Source organism: Carcharodon carcharias, chromosome 3 (assembly GCF_017639515.1).
Source record: "Carcharodon carcharias isolate sCarCar2 chromosome 3, sCarCar2.pri, whole genome shotgun sequence".
NCBI classification, from domain to species: Eukaryota; Metazoa; Chordata; class Chondrichthyes; order Lamniformes; family Lamnidae; genus Carcharodon; species Carcharodon carcharias.
This window is the reverse complement of record NC_054469.1, coordinates 55,292,372-55,310,308: the sequence shown is the minus strand read 5'-3', so window position 1 is coordinate 55,310,308 and position 17,937 is coordinate 55,292,372. Positions and strand designations below refer to the sequence as shown.

The following is a 17,937-nucleotide window of genomic DNA, read 5'->3' as shown; positions in this document are numbered from 1 at the left end:
TTCATGCTCTTCTGCTTTTCCTGAGAAAGGTGTTACCCTTCATCACCACATGAGGCTTAGGTGAAGCAATATGTATGTTAGTTTTACAGATTGTTGGTAGGTGAGTGACTGAGGTGTGGTTACTGAAGCAATGGTGAGTGTGACTTACAATAGATTGCCAGAGTTGAGCGCTTCAGGGAGTTACAATAGAGTGCTGGCATTGAGCACTTCAGGGAGTTACAACAGGGTGCCGGAGTTGAGTGCTTCAGGGAGTTAAGCAGAGGAAAGGAAAGAGGTGTTTGGTTGCTTTTGCCTTTTTTGGCCTCCAGGAATTGATTCTTTCTCTGCTACAGAAGAAGACGCTGGTTATTGGTGAGCATCTGGTAAGTGATTAATGGTTATTCCATTCCTAAGGCTCAAAATAGCATATTTTGAGCGAGAGGTGAGCAGGAGAGGATAAAAGGCATGAGATGCCTAACTGCAGTGAGACTAGCAGCAGAGTGACGTCACGAACCACAACTTGGCATGAGTGCAGGAAAAGCAGCTGATTGGTGAGTAGGATTGGTGAGGATTTCTAGTCTTTAAAGTAAAAGTAAGGTCTTTAGATTGAGTTTATGTCTTTAGTCTTTCTTCTCTCTCTTTTCCTTAAAAATAGTTTAAGTGTAAGATCTATACTTGTGTAAAAAAATTACTTACAATAAAGTGTAAAGAGCGGGGGATTCTTCAAATGTAAAGAGCAGGGATACCAGAGTAATTAATTAATAGATTAAATAAAATATGATAGTTTTGGCAGGACGGTTGATGTGTTGCTGCTGCAGCATGTGGGATCTGCCAGACACTAAGGTGATCCAAAGCTAGAACATCTGTAGTTTGCAGCTGAGGAACTTCCGATCCAAGCTGAGGAGCTGGAGTCCGAGCTGCAGATATTGCGCCATATCAGAGAGGGAAAAGTTACCTGGAAACATTGCTCCAGGAGGTGGTCACACCCTTCAGATTAGGTAATTCAAATTTGGTCTGTGATCAGGGACAGGAGAGTATGACTGCAGGTGAGGCCGATATGGTGACCCAGGGGGTAGCGTTCGAGGAGCCTCAGCCCCTGCAATTGTCCAACAATTTTGAGGTTCTTACAAGCTGTGTGGACATGAGTGGGGACTGCAGTGAAGGTGAGCGAACTGACCATGGCACTGTGGTACAAGGAGCCATTCAAGTTAGGAGAGGAAATAGGAACATAGTAGTGGTAGGAGACAGTATAATTAGGGGGATAGATATGGTTCTTTGCAGCCATGAGCGTGAGTCCCGAAGGCTGTGTTGCCTGCCCAGTGCCAGCGTTAAGGACATCTCCTCAGGGCTGGAGAGGAACTTGGAGTGGGAGGGGAGGGATCCAGTTGTCATCATCCATGTTGGTACCAATGACATTGATAGGACTTGAAAAGAGGTTCTGCTAAATCAAAAAGCAGAGCATCCAAGGTAGTAATTTAGGTATTACTACCTGAGGTACGGGAAAACTGGCATAGGATAAATAAAGTCAAGGGGTTAAATGCGTGGCTCAAAGATTAGGGAGGGAGGAATCGGTTTCAGTTCATAGGGCATTAGCATCAGTACTGGGATAGAAGGGAGCTGTTCCGGTGGGACAGGCTGCACTTGAGTAGAGAAGACTTTAAACTAAACAGAGGCCGGGGCAGAGTTCTGGAGATGGGATACGTAAGCTTACAAAGCAAAAGGATATGGCAGCCTTGCACAGCAGCTATTTAGGTAATGATACCTAGAGTGTGACAGGAAGGGACAAAGTGTACAAACATTAAAAAAAGCAGCAAATAGGGTCAAAGGGGGAAAAATGGTAAAATGGCTCTTGACTTAAATGCACATAGTATTCAGTGTAAAATAAATGAATTAACGGTACAAATAGAGGTTAATGGGTAGGATCTTACAGCCATTGTGGAGGCATAGTTACAGGAGATCAAAGCTGAGAACTAAATATTCAGGGGTCTGTGACTTTTCGTAAGGACAGGCAGGGAGGAGAGGGTGGTGGGGTAGCTTTTTTAGTATAGGGTGGGATAAGTATGATGGCAATAAATTATCTTGGATTGGAAGATGTAGAACACATGTAGATGGAGGTAAGAAATAACAAGGGGAAGAAGGCGCTGGTGGGATTAGTCTATAGGCCCCCTAACAGTAGCTGCACTGTAGGGCAGAGAATAAATCAGGAAATAATGAGGGCATGTAAAAAAGGCAGCACATTAATTATGGACTTTAATGTTCATGCAGATTGGGAAAATCAAATTGGCAGAGGTAACCATGAACAAGAATTCATTGAGTGCATTCAGGACAGTTTCCTAGAACAATATGTTGTGGATCCAACCAGGGATATTTTGGATCTGGTAATGTATAATGAGGCAAGTTTAATAAATGATCTCCCCTAGGAAACTGTGACCATAACATGGTAGAATTTAGCATTCACTTTGAAAGGGAGAAACTTGGATCAGAAACAACAATGCTAAGCTTAAATAAGGGTAATTACAAAGGAATGAGGGCAGGGTTGGCTGGAGTGGACAGGGGAAGGAGTTTAGCGGTAAAGATGGTTCATGAACAGTGGCAGACGTTTAAGAAAATAATTCATGACTCACAACAAAGATATATCCAGTGAGGAAGAAGGATTCCAGGAAGGGGATAAATGACCATGGTTAACCAAGGAAGTTAAGGATAGTATCAGATTGAAAGGAAAAATATACAATGTGGCAAAGATTAGTGGTAAGCCAGAGGATTAGGAAAGTTTTAAAAGCCAACTGAAGATGACCAAAAAAAAATAATAAAGAGGGAGGAAACAAACTTTGAAGGTAAACTAGCAAGTAATATAAAAACGGACAGTAAGTGCTTCTTTAAATATATAAAAAGGAAGAGAGAGGCCAAAGTGAACATAGGCCCCTTAGAGAATGAGGCTGGGGAAATAATGATGGGGAACCAGGAAATGGCAGAGGAGTTGGATAAATACTTTGCATCAGTCTTCACGGTAGAAGACATTAATAGCGTTCCAAAAATACTAAGTAATCAAGGGACAAAGGGGGCGGGAGGAAATAAATACAATAACTATCACTAGAGAAAAAGTACCGGGGAAACTAATGGCACCAAAGGCTGATAAATCCCCTGGACCTGATGTGTTGCATCCTAGGATATTAAAGGAAGGAGCTATAGTGTTAGTGGATGTACTGGTAGTAATCCTCCAAGAATGCTTAGATTCTGGAAAGTCCCAGAAGATTGGAAGTCTGCCAATGTAACACCTTATTCAAAAATGGAGGAGACAAAAACAGGTAACTATAGACCTGTTAGCTTAGCATCTGTCATTGGGAAAATGGCGTTGGGGGTAGTATATTAGCATGCATAGAGAATTGGTTAACTAATAGAAGCCAGAAAGCTGGGGTAAGAGGGCCATTTTCAGGATGGCAACTTGTAACTAGTGGAGTACCACAGTGATAAGTACTGGGGCCACAATTATTTACAATATATATTAATGACTTGGATGACCCTATTGAGACCAAATAAGTTTATTGAAAAGCTTGTTAAAAGCTAGTTGGAGAGGGAGGGTGGAGCATTTAAAGGGGCACATGGGTTTCAGAAGCTGTCAGTTCCTGATCAGCTGAAGGGGGGTACAGAGTAGGGAGATAACACTGGCATCATCCTGTAGAGGATCAACAGGGTAAAAAGGACTCAGAATTTGGTAATGAGAGGCCCTTGGCATTATGCAGCTGGCAGGGCAAACGACCACTCAGCACTTGGACACTGAACAGTCCGAGTCATCACCATCCCGCAGCACTATGGGAGCAGAACAACAGGGAAAGTCTGCCAAGGAAAACTGGGGGACACTGTCAGATTTTGGACCCAGCGGCAGCAGGGGTTTCCGTTGTACTTGTGTACCTGGGTTGTGAACCTGAGACATGATATCAGCAGGTTGCCCTTGTCGCCCAGTAGCCACCCTTTGGTGACTCAGATTTAGCTGGCACAGTGGGCAGAATAAAGGCATCCTGCTACCAGGATACTGGGTATTAACCTGCACGATTTGCTGTCTGTGGTCACACAGCTGGATGTAGAGGAAGTGTGGAATCCCTTTCGGTCCTGATGCATGACAGAGTTGACATGTGGCACCTACAAAGCTAATGCACATGCAGTCACTGGCACTCTGCACAATGCACAAGCCTTACAAACTCTCATGCTCACTCCACCAGTTTGTGTCCGGCAAGAGAGAATAAAATGAAGTTATTTCTCTTTGGATAGAGAGCCTCGGTGGCCTCACTTATGCAACAGAGCTCTGCAAACAGCAAGGTGTATATTTGTTGTGTATTGATGACCTCAACTTTGGTATGCAGGGCACAATTTCAAAATTTGAAGATGACACAAAATTTAGATGTATTGTGAAATGTGGGGAGGATAGTGCTAAACTTCAAAAGGGCATAAAAAGGTTGGTGGAATGGGCAACGAGCAGCAGATTAAATTTTATGCAGGAAGCATGAATTGATTCATTTTGATAGGAAGAACAGACTGATGCAAGATAATAAAGGTACAATTCTAAAAGGGATGCAAGAGCAAAAGGACCTGAAGGTTTGTGTGTGCACAAATCTTTGAAGGTGGCGGGGGAGGTTGAGAGAGCGTTTAAGAAAGCATATGGGATCTGGGGCTTTTCAATAGCGAGCACAAAAGCAAGAAAGTTATGATAAACCTGTATAAACACTATTTCAACCTCAACTGGACAACACATTTTAGGACGGCATTAGAGACAAGGCAGAAAAAGAATCATGATAATGGTTCCAGGAATGAGGAATCATTCTATGATTCCATGGTGCAAATATCTCCGACAGCAGTCTGGAAGGAACCAGCGCATAAAAGGTCACTATAATGGTTACCTTCACAGTCACTAACAATGCAATCCTGGCCTTGCTCTCAAGTTGGAGTTGTGGCTGCAGTAGGTGGCGAATTTCAGTAATGACCTCCTTAGTGAAGCACAGATGTCTCAAACTTTGGGCATCACTGAGGTTCAGGTGGGAGGATTGTTCTTGAACACCTGGAGGGATACGGCCTCCTATTGTGAACAATCTATCTCCTTTCCCACCTCTAGCAGTTTGTCTTGCCCTACGTGGCCTCTGCCCATTCTCCAAGAGGAAGGCCAACACCCATGTGTGGCAGCAAATGTACAGCAGCCTTGAAGTCAGCAAGGAGTATGTCAACATCTGCCACACCTTTTCCTATAGACCTTTGAAACCTGAAGAAATTATGGAAAGTATCAAAAGCATGTTGAGTTGCAGCAACAGCCAGACAAAATTAACTAGAAGCTAACCTGTAAGTAGTTGTTGATCCTATTGAATAGCACTTGTGGGGATGTTCTTGTATTGCTGCTTAATGTGGCTTCAGCTGTATGAGCTTAAGAGAAAGCATCATCAGGAACAGTGAGCTGTAAAATGGCAATGCTGGTGTCAAAACAGCATTGGATATTGATGTAATGATCTGCCTGCTCTGCACACTTCTGACAGACATTAATTATGCACGTACTAATGGCATCTGACACACTAAGCATCAGAAATGAGAACACATGCTGTGGATGCCATTTTGAAATACTAAAGGCACTAATGGTGCCCAAAATTTGGATGCACCCTAGCCAAACTTTTCCTCAAGGAGACTATAAATTCATTAACAAGAAAGGGAAGGAAGTAAGGGCAGAATCGTCCCAGAGTTGCATTAAGTGCGGTAGTGGGTGGGAGAAAGAACATTTTACCTGTTGGACACAATAGTGGCTTTTCACGCTGTATTATCCAAATCCCGCCTCATTAATCATGCATTCCTGGAAAACGCACCATTTTGATGGTGGCCAGGCTCTCATTAACTCGCCAAGCCATCACCTCACCTCTTCATCACACTGGGCACCATATTTAAACTGCAGCTGCACGCGCTTCCAGCCCAGGACTGCTACAGAGAAGGCATGGCCCCAAAAGGCAAGAAGACTGTAACCCCTCAATTCAGTGAGGGGTCCCTGGAGTATCTGTTGGATGCCTTGGAAACCCCTCTACCCCCACTCTGGGGGAAGGCCAGCAAGGAAGATCACCAGTCCAGCATGGGAGGTAGTGGCAGCGGTGGTCAGCGCCAACGTCCTGCACAAAAGGACAACCACCTAATACCACAAGAGGATGAATGGTCTCATTCATTCCACCAGGGTAAGTCACTCTTCTCATCACTCTCAACTCACACACTCACAAAACCATCACGCATACAAAGGGTTCTCACATCTCAAGGGATAACACCACTAATTCTCACACACACCCTCACATTACCCTCAGGCTCATATCCTCTCGAGCTCACATCCTCATCCCATCTATGCCTCCGCTCACTAGACAAACATTCCATGCAGTGCCATGCATCCAGCTCACACTCTCTCCACCTGTTTTCAAGCAGGAGAAGCTGGCTCAAAGCAGCAGGGAGAAATCCCAGATTAGGGGTGAAATGGCCCACATTCGGCCCCTCATTCACTTTGAGGAGCATGCCAACACGCTGACTGGTGAGGATGTGGACTGTGCCTGTGGCAACAGTGAAGTCAGCGGCAAACACCCACATGATGATTCTGCACCACATCATCGTTCTCTCAACACAAATATGAGTGCTCTCTCTTCTGCTTTTGACTCTGCTGTCATGTACTAATTACCTCTACTTTGGTTCACAGGGAGCTCTGCCAAGGACCGACACCCTCAGCCAGCCAGTCCCTCAGCTGCATACAAGTCCTCAGCTCCAGCGAAGAGGACACCTCCGCCATTGAACAACTGAAACAAGCAACCTGGAGGACCCATCACAGCGCTTACCCACACCTTCCACCAGCGCAGACACACACCTTGGTGGGACCTAGATCTAGAGCAGACTTGGGTTCACAACCTGGTGGTAACCCCATGAGCATGTGTCTGCAGCAGGATGAGGCAGGTTCAGCCCAGCTCCCCAGCACTTGGAGGACTGCTGGGGAAGAGGCACCTGTGAGGTCTGAGTCAGATTACGAACCTCTGGGTTTGTTCTTCCAGCTCATTGTGGAGAGTCAGCTGAAGACAGAAAACATCACACAGAGTTGTTGGAATCCCTCAAAGGAGTGGCATTTGAGTTAGAGGAGTGTTCTCTGATGAAGTAGTACCCACATGTGCGCAGATGGAGGCTCCATGGGAAGAACGGCAAATGCAATGGAATCCCTGGTCCAGCAGAACGCAGAGGTGTGTGTAGGCCCACACTCCATCACAGTAGCCATGGGTGATTTCCTGCAGTGGCAACGTGAGATGGAAATGGAACAACACGACTTCCCTCCAGGTGCTCCTTCTCCTTAAGGAGTCAGGCCGGAGCCCTCGGGCACCCGAAGGGAGGAGCTGCAGTTGGACAGGAATCTCAGATGCTGTCCGCTCCCTCCGAGTCCCCATTGCTAGTGGCCCCCTCAGCTTCATCCTCTGTCACCACAGAGGGAGCAGTTGGCCCACAGGAGGACAGCCAAAGCAAGCCAGGGCCTCCAAGGCCTCAGCTCTCCAGAGGACCCATGCCAAAGTCATCCGAGGCAACAGGGCCAACTATTGTGCAGGCTGTCTCCACCCCTGCTGTGGATGTCAGGGCAGCAGCTAGAAGTGTGGGGTCTAGAAAAATTAAGAAATTTTGATCACAGCTGGTTGCATGGTAAACACATTTTGTCACTTCATCTCTGCCCACCCGCTAATAACACTCCCATGCAGCACCAGTTCCTGCCCACCAGGAGTGCCCTTTCACTTTTGATTTAACAAGCATGATACTGGTATGGCAAAAACAGAATTACCTGGAAAAACTCAGCAGGTCTGGCAGCATCGGCGGAGAAGAAAAGAGTTGACGTTTCGAGTCCTCATGACCCTTCGACATCTGTCGAAGGGTCATGAGGACTCGAAACGTCAACTCTTTTCTTCTCCGCCGATGCTGCCAGACCTGCTGAGTTTTTCCAGGTAATTCTGTTTTTGTTTTGGATTTCCAGCATCCGCAGTTTTTTTGTTTTTATCATTGATACTGGTATGGTATGATTTCAGCTCCCCCATTCTTTCTCCTCCCCTACTCACCCATTTCCACTTTCCCATCACTGTCAACCCCCCTGATATCACCTTCCACCTTCCCACCGTCACCTACCAGCCACAACACTTTTCTTTTGGAGATATCCAGGTGAATGTACATGTTCCCTTTCTTCCCGATAATCCCAGGACTATCCACATAAACCTCCCAGACCTCATCCTTCCCACTCCCAGGGTGTATGTTTGCCTCTGGGTCCCCACCAACCACCCTTGCTGTTCCTTTTACTGATACTGTCGCACCCTCACCCTCCCACCCCACCACCTCATTCTGCCATCTCACATACTCAACATTCCCTCCTACCATGCCCATCCTCAGTTCGCTCCCCAGGAGGCAGTCATTGGCTCTGCAGACCCCTCCCTTGCACATTCACCTGGACACCCCCCCTTCCCCCCCAGCCCCCCTGTCCCCCCGCCCGGCCTTCTTCCCCCCTTGGAGCTCCTTTCCCCTTTCCGTACTCCTTCCCCTCAGCACCACCCCCACCTCCCCTGGACTCCTTTCTCCCCCTGGAGTCCTTCCCCTCTCCGGTCTCCTTTCTCTTTCCTCCCCCTTCACTACTTCCTGCCCCTGGACTCCTCCCCTCTCTGGACTCCTTCCTCCCCCTTCACTACTTCCTGCCCCTGGACTCCTCCCCTCTCTGGACTCCTTCCTCCATCCCCCTTGGACTCTTCCCTCCTCCAGGACTCCTTCTTCCCCCTGGATCCCTTACCCTCCCTAGACTCCTTCCCCACTCTGAACCCCTTTCCTTGCATCTTTCTCCCCCCTTACACCTTGCAGCATTCTCCCCCATTATCCTCTCCACCCTCATGCTTCCTCAACCTCACCCCCCCCGACACGTTCACACTCCCCTCCCAACTTCGCCCCAACATCTTCATCCCTCCCTACCAACCTCACCTCCCCGCAACACCTTCATTGCCACCCCCACAGCTTCATCACCGCCGCCAACCGGACCCCTCCCCCACCCACCCCGACACACCTCCATCTCCCAGTCGAACCTCGACTTTTCTCTCCCACACCCCTGGTACATCTTCCTTGCCCACCCCCTCGATGATCATCTGTAACAGGCCATGGTCAACACACTGAAGTCCCAAAGCAGACCCTCAGCTGTGATTTTCCACCTTTCCGAATGTGCTTCGTGGTGGTGCCATCTCCATGAGAATCAACCCAGCATGTGATTGACTGTCCTCCAGGGTACCATTGCTGTCAGGCCCTAGCATCTTCTGCTCCTCAGGTGTCTGTGATGTGAATAAGGCCCTGACGAAGAGTCCCGACTTCTGCCCGTCACACTTGTCAAGATATGTTGTGCACCGGCATGTTTTCCCGCCGATGTGGGTGGTAAACTTGACATGGGGGATGATTCCGGCAAGCTGGGCTTATAATGATATGCAGATGTACTACAATGAAGTTCCTGATGCCTGACGGTGGGAAACGTAGCCCGCCATTAAAGGGCAGAGCAGATGATTACAAACTGGTTTCATAATATCGTGAAACCAATTTTTGGCCTTCCTGCCATGTTTTCCACTCATGCCCGCCATGAGGCCCAATGCCAGTGGGCAAGTAACATTCCACCCTAAATCTTCAAGAAACAAATTGACTTAATTAAAAATGAAATACTATGCCTCATCCAGTAGGTGGCATTTAAAGGTCTCTTGCCAATTTAAACAAAAGTTTACACTGAATATTCAGAAAACTTCCGTTAACACAGGAAACACCCAATCCCCAGTGAAAAGTGATAGATATTTAGATTCTCTAAGACTCAAGCCAGTGGATGTTGAATACAATAAAATTGGTGCTCACTAAAGCAATTTTGCAATTGTTCTGAAACTCAGAGAACATTCAAAGGTGAGTTATGATTAATTTCAAATAATGCTTGTATACTTTCTAAGTTAATCTTGGAGTCCATGCTATCGCATGGAGCTCAAAACAAGTGCATAAGTCAGATCTAACTCAGATTCCAGTTACTGGAATAGCTTGTTGTGTGCTTTATCGTATTTCTAATGCAATAACTCAAATAATGAAGATTCATAGCTGGAAAATAAGTAAAATGTATCATCTGGAGAACTTATTTTGTTTAATGTTATTTTCAAAAATGCATTGTATTAATTGTCAGCAATTTAAACCTTGCAAGCAACAATATAAGGTGAGGGTGGCATTGTGAAGTACTTCTTGCACGCATCCTGTGTTGGTTTTCTTTGGGTTGCTTTGAGTTTTCTAATAGCTATAATATTGTGTGAAATAATTCAAAACCAACTCCAGATGTAGCAGAAATTCTTTGGTTATTATTAAGTAACCAGATAAAACATTTAAAAAAAATCAACCTGACCGCCCTGGAGACCACATGATCAACAATTCAGGTGTTCAATTGACAGTTTGATATGATGTGTTGCAGCTTTGTTCTTGTTAATGATAAAACAATGGTAATTATTGGCAATGGCAGAAGCAAAACTGGACTTTGATATTTCTCAAAACTGTTGACTGCCCTTGCAACTATAAACATGGAACATCTTCATCCCCTGTGATTGGACAAATTTGAACTTCTCTGTTTCTGAAAACCCATTTTAGCAACATTGCTGTGCACACCCGGTAAATGTACATGTTGACATACACACTTATCTGAATTTCCATTTACTTTTCTTTGTTTCAGAATAGTGCATAAGTTACATTTTGGAACCTCACTTTTTCATACGGCACCTTTAGGGAAGTCAAAAGTATCTATACAAGGTCTGCTATTTGAGGATCAAAGTCATTTATAGTAATGCCAGGCATTCAGCATGAAACAGACTAGGAGTCCTGCTGAAGTAGAATGATGATCCTGCAGGGCAAAGTTTTGACACAAAACTGTTATTATTCATTTGTTCTCCTTTTCTACGTTAGCTCACCCTTCCTTTTTGAGATGATGTAACACCACTGTGTTCAGAATCTCATTAAAAGGGCTAATAATGTAATGCAGACGAGTACCTACATTCAATTTGTGGGGTAGCACGTTACATGAAATTGTATGGAAAATGTGGACCTAAGATAGGAAATTCAGTATGTGGGCACTTGGCTTGAAAAGCACCTATCGATAAACACAAGAAAATCAAGAATGGCTGAACTGGGAGTAGAAGGCAGAGAGAAAGACAATAGTATTGATAATCAGCAAATTTCTCATCGGCCTCAAATTGAAAAGCTTTAATACAGAGCAAGGTTCATGTGTGGGCTGGGGGTAGTGGGGGTGGAGGTGAAGCAGGTGCAGAATGTTTCTGCCCCAAATTTCAAGCTAGGCAATTTTAGCTGTCTGATCTAATCTGAATGCCATTGATCCACTTCCTGCCAGAATTGTAGGAAGGGGGCACAGGGCATCTTCTGTCTGGGAAGATTGGGTGGTATTTGACTCCCACAGGTTTGGAGGTAAGTGCTATGAAGGGTGCCATCAGAGGGAAGTGGAGGAGTTGCAACCTCCCTTGTGGTTCCTGGAGGAGCACTCCTGTTCCTTTTGGCCCCTTCAAGGAAGGATTTACACAGGCCCTTGAGCCTAGTAGGATAGCTGAAGGTAGTGGCTTCTGCACACAGACTCAAATTAAAATGCAATTGGGGTCCTCCTGGCATCATAATATATAAGGTTCCCCATTGATTTAAGGCCACACCTTGTCTTCCTGCAGAGACCTGAAGGTTAAAATCTGAAGGGGAAGAAAAATGTCGGTAAAGGCAGGGGGTTGGGGTGGGAGGGGGGGGGCGGTGGTTTAGAGTTAAAACTGACCCCTTTGCATTTGTCCATTTCTGACAGAAAAACCAAAGCATCCTGATTATTTTGAAATTAAGCTCATTCCTGTGAAATTTTGACCTGGATTTCCTGCAGTGCATCTTGTAGATGGTACACACTGCTGCTACTGTGCATCAGTGATGGTGGGAGTGAATGTTTGTAGATATGGTGCCAATCGAGTGGGCCGCTTTTTCCTGGATGGTGTCAAGCTCCTCGAGTGTTGTGGGCGCTGCACTCATCCAGGATAGTGGGGAGCATTCCATCACACTCCTGACTTGTGCCTTGTAGATGATGGACAGGCTTTGGGGAGTCAGGGGGTGAGCTACTCGTTGCAGGATTCCTAGCCTCTGACCTGCTCTTGTAGCCACAGTATTTATATGGCTAGTCCAGTTCAGTTTCTGGCCAATTGTAATCCTCAGGATGTTGTTAGTGGGGAATTTAGCAATGGTAATGCCATTGACTGCCAAGGGGTGATGGTTAGTTTCTCTCTTCTTGGAGATAACCATTGCTTGGCACATGTGTGGCATGAATGTTACTTGCCACTTGTCAGCCCAAGCCTGGATATTGTCCAGGTCTTGCTGCAATTGGACACAGACTGCTTCAGTATCTGAGCAGTTGTGAATGGTGCTGAACATTGTGCAATCATCAGCAAACATCCCCCCTTTTGACCTCATGATGGAGGAAGGTTATTGATGAAGCAGCTGAAGGTGGTTGAGCCTAGGACACTACCCTGAGGAATTCTTGCAGTGATGTCCTGGAGCTGATATGATTGACCTCCAACAACCACAACCATCTTCCTTTGTGCTAGGTATGAGTCCAACCAGTGGAGTGTTTTCCCCCAGATTCTCATTGACTCCAGTTTTGCTAGGGCTCCTTGATGCCACACTCGGTCAAATGCTGCCTTGAGGTCAAGGGCAGTCACTCTCACCTCATTTCAGGAGTTCAGCTCTTTTGTCCATGTTTGAACCAAGACTGTAATGAGGTCAGGAGCTGAGTAGCCTGGCGGAATCCAAACTGTGTGACAGACAGCAGGTTATTTCTAAGCAAGTGCCACTTGATAGCACTGTTGATGCTTCCATCACTTTACTGATGATCAAGGGTAGACTGATGGGGTGGTAATTGGCTGGGTTGGATTTGTCCTGCTTTTTGTGTACAGGACATACCTGAGCAACTTTCCACACAGCCAGGCAGATGCCAGTATTTTAATTGTACAGGAACAGTTTGGCTAGGGGCACGGCAAGTTCTGGAGCATGAGTCTTCAGTACTATTGCCAGAATATTGTCAGGACCCTCAGCATTTGCAGTATCCAGTGCCTTCAGCCATTTCTTGACATCACATGGAGTGAATCAAATTGGCTGAAGACTGGCATCCATGACACTGGGGACCTCCAGAGGAGGCCAAGATGGGTCATCCAATCGGCACTTCTGGCTGAAGATTGTAGCAAATGTTTCAGCCTTATCTTTTGCACTGATGTGCTGGGTTCCCCCATCATTGAGGATGGAGACATTTGTGCATCCTCCTCCTCCAGTGAGTTGTTTAATTGCCCACCAGCATTCATGGCTGGATGTGGCAGGACTGCAGAGCTTAGATCTGATCCATTGGTTTTGGGATTGCTTAGCTCTGTCTATCACTTGCTACTTATGCTGTTTGGCACGCAAGTAGTCCTGTGTTATAGCTTCACACCTCATTTTTAGGCATACCTGGTGCTGCTCCTGCACTCTTCATTGAACTAAGGTTCAATGATAAAGTGGGGGATATGTCGGGCCATGAGGTTATAGATTGTGTTTGAGTATAATTCTGCTGCTGCTGATGGCCCATGAATGCCCAGTCTTGAGTGGCTAGATTTATCCCATTTAGCATGGTGGTAGTGGCACACAACATGATGGAGGGCATCCTCAGTGTGAAGACTGGACTTCGCCTCCACAATAGCTGGGCAGTGGTCACTCCTACCGACTTTGCTGTGGACAGATGCATCTGCAGTAGGCAGGTTGGTGAGGATGAGGTCAAGTATGTTCTTCCCTCTTGTTGGTTCCCTCACCACCTGCCACAGACCCAGTTCAGCAGCTATGTCCTTTAGGCTTGACCAGCTTGATCTGTAGTGCTTCTATAGAGCCACTGTTGGTGATTGACATTGAAGTCCCCCACCCAGAGTACATTCTGCACCCTTACCACCCTCAGTGCTTCCTCCAAATAGCATTCAGCATGAAAAAGCACATGAGCTGAGGGAGGGCAGTACTTGGTAATCAGCAGAAGGTTTTCTTGCTCATGATTAACCTGATGCCAGGAGACTTTATGGGATCTGGAATCGATCCCAGGACAACCCCCACCTCTGCTGGGTCTGTCCTTCCAGTGAGAAAGGACATACAGTGATGGTGGTGTCAGGGACATTATCTGTAAGGTATGATTCCATGAGGATGACAATGTCAGGCTATTGCTTGACTAGTCTGTGAGACAGCTCTTCCAATTTTGGCACTAGGCCCCCTGATGTTAGTTAGGAGGACTTTGTAGGTTTGATGGGGCTGAGATTGCTGTTGTCATTTCTGGTGCCTAGGTTGATGCCAGCTGGTCCATCCAGTTTCATTCCTTTTTTGAGGCTTTGTAGCAGTTGATGAAGATACAACTGAGTGCCTTGCTAGGCCATTTCAGAGGGCGTTTAAGAGTCAACTACATTGTGGTGGGTCTGGAGTCACATGTAGTCCAGGTTTCCTAAAGGCATTAGGTGGGTTTTTACAGCAATCAACAATGTTTTCATGGTCATCATTAGACTTTTTTTTTCCAGACTTTTTATTGAATTCAATTCCACCATCTGCCGTAGTGGAATTCGAACCCAGGTCCCCAGAGCATTAACCTTGGGTCTCTGGCTTACTAGTCCAGCGACAATACTACTGTGCCATTGCCTCCCCAAACAATGTTTTCATTGTTGCCAGATCAACACATAGACATCAGAGGCTTGAACTTACTGTTTCAGTTTCACTATGCGAACATTTAACACCTTAAGGGAGATGTTAACCTATTTAAAATAAATAAACTACAGCCTACTTAAGTAACAGATAAAGTAATGTCATGCAAACATACCAAGTGCTCTACTTTATTTATTCAAGGGGTGTGAGCTTCGCTGGCTGGGCCAGCATTTATTGCCCGTCCCTAATTGCCCTTGAGAAGTTGGTGGTGAGCTGCCTTCTTGATCTGCTGCAGTCCATGGTAATATTGGCAACAGGTCTTAGTGCTATTTTAGAGGAGCAACTGCCCTATCTTTGTTGCAATTTTTTATTGTGTTTGAAGTCTCAGTGAATCCTGTGACTTGGCCACAAGATGCATTACCAGTTGTTCAACTGACAAGTTGGGTCAAGCCTCATATTTCCAAACTTTTCCAGAACCTTTAGAAACATTGAAGCATATCTTTTCTTTGTGCAATAGTGTAAACAGTGCAAATTGCCAACCCATTTGAAACGCCATAAAAATCAAGAGGGATATAGACAGGTTAAGTGAGTGGGCAAAAAAATGGCAGATAGAATATAATGTGGGAAAATGTGAGGTTATGCACTTTGGCAGGAAGAATAGAGGAGCTGAATATTATTTAAATGGAGGAAGACTACAGAAGGCTGCAGAACAGAGGGATTTGGGAGTCCTTGTGCATGAACCCCAAAAAGCTAACACACAAGTTCAGCTGGTAATAAGGAAGGCAAATAGAATATTGGCCTTTATTTCAAAGGGAATGGAGTATAAAAATAGGGAAGTCTTGTTAAAATTATACAAGGCATTTGTTAAACCGCACCTAGAATACTGTGAACAGTTTTGGTTCCCTTATTTAAGGAAAGATATACTGGCATTGGAGGCAGCCAAGAGAAGGTTCATTAGGTTGTTTCCGGGTAGGGAGGGATTTTATTATGAGGAGAGGTTGAGTAGGTTGGGCCTGTACTCATTGGAGTTTAGAAGAATGAGAGGTGACCTTATTGAAACATGTAAGATTCTTAGGGATCTTGACAGGGTAGATGCTGAGAGGTTGTTTCCCCTTGTGGGGGAGTCTAGGGCCAGAGGGCATCATCTCAGAGGTGTCTACAAAAGTAAAAGCCAACTTTGAAGAGCTGAGGGACCTGAGTCTTATTGCAATTCTGAACGGAGCAAAGCTTGGTTTGGAGCATCCCACATGAACCGAACCAAGACTAAGAGCAACTTAATTTGGAGACACATTTAGAGTAGAAGGCTCTCAAAAGGAATGCAAGAAAGCAAAGTTTAAATTGTTCAATAGCACAGAATGAAATATGTTCCTAAGATTCACACAGTCTAAAGGAAACATTTAATAATGAAGAGATTACAATTTTGCTTTCATTTTTACAATACTCTAGGAAAACTAAATAATAAATATATTATTAGCCAACACTGAACATTAGATTTCATTTAGTAGCAATTAAAAGATTCATCAAATTGTTGCAAATAAATTGTGCCACTATTCCACTCTGCATTTGACTTCCCTTCAGGTAACCACATATAATGCAACAGATGGTGAATCTATATTTTACATTGTGTTTCCGGAAACCATTTATGCTTAACAGTCTTCAGATCTTCCGTTTAAAAACCGTAGCAAAATGCAGTAGAGAACTAAACAATTTAATCCTATGGGCAGAACTTTCAAGGGCCCATGGAGGCAGATCTGGAGGTGGAGGGAGGGTGACCGAAAACAAGAGGGAAACTCCATCAGGCCAGCTCCATAGGATTCTGCAAAAGGGGGGTTGACTGGTTATCCAGCCAGGTAGCCAATTAAGGGCATACTCCTGATGCCATCTGAATTTTCCATCCTGCACGTGGGTACTCATTGAGTCTGGAGGCCAGTCATGAAATGGTGGCAGGTTCTCAATGGTAGAAATCAGTTCCAGGGACTCTATTCAATGGGAAGGTGCCGTGCTAATACAGGGCCACAACCACGGGCAGTGCCCAAGTTGGGGAGTTCTTACTCCTTCTGTACGATGGCCCTAACCCTTTTGGCCCTTCTTATATTCCCCATTTGTAGTCGGCAACAGGGAATGCAGACATCTTATCAGGCTTATTATTGATAGCTCTTGAATTTAAATATATAAGTTTGACAGTGCATGTTATCCATTTTAAGGTTAACAACAACTTGGATAACATTCCAACTTGGGGTCAAGAGCAAGCACTTGTACACGTACAGATATGATAACTTTCTATACTTGATTTTTCTATGCTATATTTTTTTGGGGTATCCACAAGGTAGAGGGCAAGATGCACAAGAACCAAGAATAATAATTAAGCTAGCACATGTCATGAAACTTGGTGATGACATTTTTATACTGTTTGCCCTCAACTAATAAACACAGACACAATGTTACATCAGGTTTTTACTTTTTCTTGTACTTTCATCGGATGTGGGCATCACTGGCAAGGCCAGCATTTGTTACCCATCCCTAACTGCCCTTGAGAAGGTGGTGGTGAGCCATATACTTGAATTGCTGCAGCCCATCTGGTGTAGGTACACCTACAGAGCTGCTAGGGAGGGAGTTCCAGGATTTTGAACCAAGGACAGCAAAGGATTAACAATATAGTTCCAATTCAGGATGGCATGTGACTTGCAGGGAACCTACAGATTATGGTGCTTCCATGCGCCTGCTGTCCATGTCTTAGGCGGTAGAGGTCACAGGTTTAGAATGTGCTGTCGAAGGAGCCTTGGTGAGTTGCTGCAGTGCAACTTGCTTTGGTACACACTGTTATGCATTGGCTGTAGAGGGAGTGAATGTTGAAGATGGTGAATGGTGTGCTGATCAAGCGAGCTTCATTGCGCTGGATGGCGTCAAGCTTCTTGAGTGTTGTTGGAGCTACACTCGTACAGGCAAGCAGAGAATATTCCATCACACTCCTGACTTGTGTCTTGTAGATAGTGGACAGACTTTGGGGACTCAGGAGGTGTGTTACTCACCAGAGAATTCCCAGCGGCTGACCTGCTATTGTAGCCACATTATTTATATGTTTGGTCCAGTTCAGCTTCTGGTTAATGGTAATCTTCAAGATGTTGATAGTGGAGGATTAAATGATGTTAATGCTATTGATTATCAAGGGTCGATGGTTATATTCTCTCTTTTTGGAGATGGCCATTATCTTGCACTTGTGTGGCATGA

General features: G+C 45.3%; 1 protein-coding gene across 2 annotated transcripts in view; it reads left to right on the top strand.

Moving 5' to 3' along the window:
• The first annotated feature begins 272 nt into the window (after positions 1-272).
• LOC121276542 (amyloid beta (A4) precursor protein-binding, family B, member 1 interacting protein) overlaps positions 273-17,937 on the top strand; it is a 175,132-nt gene continuing 157,467 nt past the window's right edge. Inside the window, exon 1 of one of the 2 annotated variants that reach the window (XM_041185081.1) lies at positions 273-362. The gene's annotated coding sequence lies outside the window, so the exon portion shown is untranslated. Of the gene's footprint in view, positions 363-9,777; positions 9,910-17,937 lie in introns of those variants that run through there. The other variant, XM_041185078.1, reaches the window with a different exon arrangement.